The sequence below is a fragment of the Xyrauchen texanus genome, chromosome 2, assembly GCF_025860055.1.
Source record: "Xyrauchen texanus isolate HMW12.3.18 chromosome 2, RBS_HiC_50CHRs, whole genome shotgun sequence".
NCBI lineage: Eukaryota > Metazoa > Chordata > Actinopteri > Cypriniformes > Catostomidae > Xyrauchen > Xyrauchen texanus.
Genome location: NC_068277.1, coordinates 53825364 through 53831363, shown reverse-complemented (window position 1 = coordinate 53831363; position 6000 = coordinate 53825364).

The window sequence follows — 6000 nt, the reverse complement described above, 5'->3', positions numbered from 1 at the left end:
GGTCTGTTGCTCAGTGGTCCAAAGTCCTCTTTTCTGATGAGAGCAAATTTTGCATCTCATTTGGAAACCATGGTCCCAGAGTCTGGAGGAAGAATGGAGAGGCACACAATCCAAGATGCTTGAAGTCCAGTGTGAAGTTTCCACAGTCTGTGTTGGTTTGGGGAGCCATGGCATCGGCTGGTGTTGGTCCACTGTGCTTTATTAAGTCCAGAGTCAACGCAGCCGTCTACCGGGACATTTTAGAGCACTTCACGCTTCCTTCAGCAGACAAGCTTTATGGAGATGCTGACTTCATTTTCCAGCAGGACTTGGCACCTGCCCACACTGCCAAAAGTACCAAAACCTGGTTCAGTGACCATGGTATTACTGTGCTTGATTGGCCAGCAAACTCGCCTGACCTGAACCCCATAGAGAATCTATGGGGCATTGCCAAGAGAAAGATGAGAGACATGAGACCAAACAATGCAGAAGAGCTGAAGGCCGCTATTGAAGCATCTTGGTCTTCCATAACACCTCAGCAGTGCCACAGGCTGATAGCATCCATGCCATGCCGCATTGAGGCAGTAATTAATGCAAAAGGGGCCCAAACCAAGTACTGAGTACATATGCATGATTATACTTTTCAGAGGGCCGACATTTCTGTATTTAAAATCCTTTTTTATTGATTTCATGTAATATTCTAATTTTCTGAGATTCTGAATTTGGGGTTTTCATAAGCTGTAAGCCATAATCATAAAAATTATATCAAATCAAGGCTTGAAATATTTTACTTTGCTTGTAATGAGTCTATATAATATATTAGTTTCACCTTTTAAGTTGAATTACTGAAATTAATGAACTTTTGCACGATATTCTAATTTTTAGAGTTTCACCTGTATATTTAGTCTATCAAAAACAAAACTGTTCATTATCCCAAATAGTGGGTTAGTGTGTTACCATAAATAAATTACTGAACAAATTACTGCAAAAACTTCCTGACTGCTAAAAAAAAAAAAAAGATGACTTTTCAGATGATTTTCTTTTTGTTTACCTTAATTAAAGTTACATTAATATGCACATTTAAGTAAAAATATAAAAATACTGATAACAGGTTTTGTATAAATAAAATGGTTAGGAATCATATTTGTTTTCAAGTCTTTTTTATTAAATGATGTTTTATTAACAAAGTTCGGGAGGAGCACATTCAGATAATCAACGAGATAAGAGGAGATAAGAAGTTATATACTGCAGACTTACCTCTGTTCATTGACAGTTTATCAGCATCCCTCCACCGCCCCCATCTCCTCACTTTGATTTTTAATAATCTCTTATTGGATGTAAACAACACAATCCAAAATACAATGCAATCCAATGCAATACTGTGTAAATCTGGCCAAAATTCAGAGCCTGGAGCCCTCCCCTGGACAGCATGCCAAATACGCATAATCTTTACTCTATTTAATTTAATGTAAGTGTGAACTCGTGAATTCTGAAAGGTGGAGGGGAGGAGGGTATGGCGGGGGGGCCTCCAACATACATATTGCCTAGGGTCTCCAAATGTCTAGAACCGGCCCTGCATACACGCACCATGTTCAACATGACCTGGTTTGTGCACTGTGCACCTCACTTTATATTTAAGATGTCTGTAACAGTATATGCATGCTTATTTTGTTTTATTTTTTACCCAGTGTAACTACAGACTTAGGCTGTCGTGGTTTGCAAGCAGTTCTGGATGGTGAGGGTGGTGTATGCATCCCTGTGATGTGTCTGCAGTCTGTGGTTGAATTCGAAGAACTCAGGGTCCCTGTTTTTAGACACATGTAATTATCAGACGTTTTTATACATGTGCCCTGCCTCGCCCTTATGGAGGGTACCTTTTAACTGTGACATTTCCAGTATCTATGGCAGTTAAACCACCCATTTGAGAGACTGCACAAACTGAAAATCCTGCACTATACGAAGTGTTCCAGGCTCCAGCCAGATATAGTAGAGATGGATCACAGGGGCAACCGCAGTGTAGCACCTCTGGATAATATAGGACATCACCTGTCTTGCTCCAGAGCCAAGTCATGATTGGATTTGTCAGGCGAAGTGCTCTGAATGTGATTCGAACTGTCAGTCTATCAGGGTGTGGAGCCCAAACCCAGTGAGCTATTCTGAGCTCTGACTGACAACCATTACAATTTGAAGTTGATCTCAGGCACCCCTTCTTAGCACTCAAAGTAGACCTACCACAGATCTCATTCTGCTCCTGGTCCCCCTCCCTGTCGATCCCTCTGTCATTAACAACCCTCTCTTTCCAATCTACCCATCTCTTCTCCTTCACAAAACAAAATCAGTTATTAAAAATATATATGAGTTCTATATATATGTCTTCCACGAAACACATGAAGAAACATTTTAAAGAATGTTCACACTGAAAATCCTAATAAGTTGACTTTACTCAATTGATCGAGTAAACTCGTTTTCTCATTTTAATTGAGTTATGTCGTCTCCAAAACTTGTGTAATTAAGTTCTCTTAACTTGGTGTTCATATAGACAGTATATGTGACTCTTCATGTTAAGGTAACTAGATACAAATAGACTAAACTCAGATTTGCTATTTATATATTGTTGTTTCTACATAATTATTTGAATTGAACTGATTGAAATTTATATCATATCATGACACAGCTGATTCTAGATGAATCATAAAATAATCTTAATTCTCAACAGTAATGCATATACTGTATATAATAATCAGCTCTGTAAGTGTTGAAATTTTAATTGTGATTAATCGCATAATCTTTCATGGTTAATCACGATTAAACACAGATTTTGAAAGTGCTGAAAATTGACTTTAAATATACTTATTTTCCTGTCATAAAGCATTTATTTATTTCCTTTTTAGGAAAGAAAACAAAACAATATATTAACATTTTCCAAACAAAGCCTTCCACAATATTAAGACAGAAATGCACTAAAATATTAACAATTCAAGTTACATAAAGGGTATGTTAGGCATACCTCGTCTTGTTTCACTGTTCCCTCTTGTTTGCCATTTTTGTCACTTTTTGCATTCCATAGTTTTCACTTTTGTCCCATATGTAACGCCATAGTCTCTTTGTTAGCGTTCGTGTTTTCCGTCATTGCTTTCACCTGTCCCTCGTTAACTTGCCACTTGCCTCTGTTTCTTCCCTCGTTATCTTGTTTGGTGTTCTATTTGTTCATTGGCCCCTTAGTTCTATGTTCATGTATATATACCCTGGTTTTTGGTTCAGTCCTTGTCTATCGTTGAATGTTGCTAGCCTGGTATGTGTTCCCTGCCCGTTTTCTCAGTGTTATGTTCATTTCCCCATTGAGGGTTTTCCTTTGTGTTTCTTGATTGTCTCAGTTAATAAAAGTAAGTTTGCATTTAGATCCGCTCTCCTCGTCTGCCTCCATTCGTAACAGAACGATAGACCTCCAAATATGGATCTAGCAGCTTTCTTTATGGAACTGGCCCAGGCGGATCTGACCTACCGCGAGTACTGCCACTTTTTTTCCACTGTTGCCATCCACACCGGCTTTGACGACACATCCCCGGAGACCTCACGTGGATGGAGTATGTGAGTCTGGTCTTGAGGGAGCTCGCTACCGGGGAGCCACCTCTCTCGATCCCGGTTTCTGCCTCTGGGCTTTCCGTGCCGGCCACGGCCAACGAGCCAGCGCTGCCAGCTTCATCCACCCGGAGGAGGAGGAAAAGAAGAAAGGCTTCTGCTCCCCAGTCTCCACCTGCCACGGCCTGCGAGCCAGCGCCCACGCCTGCCACGGCCTGCGAGCCAGCGCCCATGCCTGCCGCGAGCCAGCGCCCGCAGCCTCGACCGTCCCTGAGCCAGCGCCCGCAGCCTCGACCGTCCCTGAGCCAGCGCCAGTAGCCATGACCGTCCAAGAGCCAGTACCCCCCGAGCTTTCCAGAGCTCCGCCTTCCGAGCTTTCCAGAGCTCCGCCTTCCGAGCTTCCCAGAGCTCCACCTCTCAAGCCTCTCGAGCCTTCCAGGGCTCCGCCCCTCCAGCCTCTCGAGCCTTCTACGGCCCTTCTCCCCGAGCCTCCTGTGGCTCCGCCTCCAGAGCCTCCTACGGCTCTGCTCCCAGAGACTTCTGAGCTTTCCAGGGCTCCGCCTCTCGAGCCTTCTACGGCCCTTCTCCCCGAGCCTCCTATGGCTCCGCCTCCCAAGCCTCCTACGGCTCCACCTCTCGAGCCTCCTACAGCTCTGCTCCCAGAGACTTCTGAGCTTTCCAGGGCTCCCCCCCTCAAGCCTCCTACGGCTCCGCCTCCTACGGCTCCGCCTCCCGAGCCTCCTACGGCTCCACCTCCCGAGCCTCCTACGGCTCTGCTCCCAGAGACTTCTGAGCTTTCTAGGGCTCCGCCTCCCGAGCCTCCTACGGCTCTGCTCCCAGAGACTCCAGAGCTTTCTAGGGCTCCACCTCTCGAGCCTCCTACGGCTCCGCCTCCCGGGCTCTCTAGGATTCCGCTCCTCAAGTCTCTCGAGCCTTCCTGGGCTCCGCTTCCCGAGCCTCCTACGGCTCCGCCTCCAGAGCCTTCCAGGTCTCCGCCTCTAGGGCCTTCTCCCAGGGCCCCTGACCCTGTTCCTGATCTGTGGCCTCCACCCAGGCCTCCTGACCCGGCCCCTGTCCTGTGGCCTCCTCCCAGGGCCCCTGACCCTGTTCCTGACCTGTGGCCTCCTCCCAGGCCTCCTGACCCGGCCCCTGTCCTATGGCCTCCTCCCAGGGCCTCCTGACCCAGTCCCTGTCCTGTGGCCTCCTCCCAGGCCTCCTGACCCAGTCCCTGTCCTGTGGCCTCCTCCCAGGCCTCCTGACCCAGTCCCTGTCCTGTGGCCTCCTCCCAGGCCTCCTGACCCTGTTCCCGTCCTGTGGCCTCCTCCCAGGCCTCCTGACCCAGTTCCCGTCCTGTGGCCTCCTCCCAGGCCTCCTGACCCAGTCCCTGTCCTGTGGCCTCCTCCCAGGCCCCCTGACCCTGTTCCCATACTGTGGCCTCCTCCCAGGCCTCCTGACCCTGTTCCATTCCTGTGGCCTCTTCCCAGGGCCCCTGACCCAGTCCCTGTCCAGTGGCCTCCTCCCAGGTCCCCCAAACCGGTCCTTGCCCTGTGGCCAGCTCCCAGGTTCCCCAAACCGGTCCTTGCCCTGTGGCCAGCTCCCAGGCCTCCCGAACCTACCCTTGCCCTGTGGCCAGCTCCCAGACCACCTGAACCTGTCCTTGCCCTCTGTGCCCCCTTGGACTCCCTGCCTGCCCTCTGTGCCCCCTTGGACTTCCTGCCTGCCCTTTGTTCCCCCCTGGACTTCCTGCCTGCCCTCCGTGCCCCCTTGGACTTCCTGCCTGCCCTCTGTGCCCCCCTGAACTTCCTGCCTGCCCTCTGTGCCCCCTTGGACTTCCTGCCTGCTCTCGTGCCCCCCTGGTCTGCCCGTCTGCTCCTGGTGTTTTTTTTTAAATTTTATTGTTTGTTTTTTATTTATTTCAGATCGTCTGGAATCCGATCCTTGTGGGGGGGCTCTGTTAGGCATACCTCGTCTTGTTTCACTGTTCCCTCTTGTTTGCCATTTGTCACTTTTTGCATTCCATAGTTTTCACTTTTGTCCCGTATGTAACTCCATAGTCTCTTTGTTAGCGTTCGTGTTTTCCGTCATTGCTTTCACCTGTCCCTCGTTAACTTGCCACTTGCCTCTGTTTCTTCCCTCGTTATCTTGTTTGGTGTTCTGTTTGTTCATTGGCCCCTTAGTTCTATGTTCATGTGTATATATATATATATATATATACCCTGGTTTTTGGTTCAGTCCTTGTCTATCGTTGAATGTTGCTAGCCTGGTATGTGTTCCCTGCCCGTTTTCTCAGTTTTGTTTTCATCGTGTGTTCAGTGTTATGTTCATTTCCCCATTGAGGGTTTTCCTTTGTGTTTCTTGATTGTCTCAGTTAATAAAAGTAAGTTTGCATTTAGATCCGCTCTCCTCGTCTGCCTCCATTCGTAACAGGGTACCTATTATGGC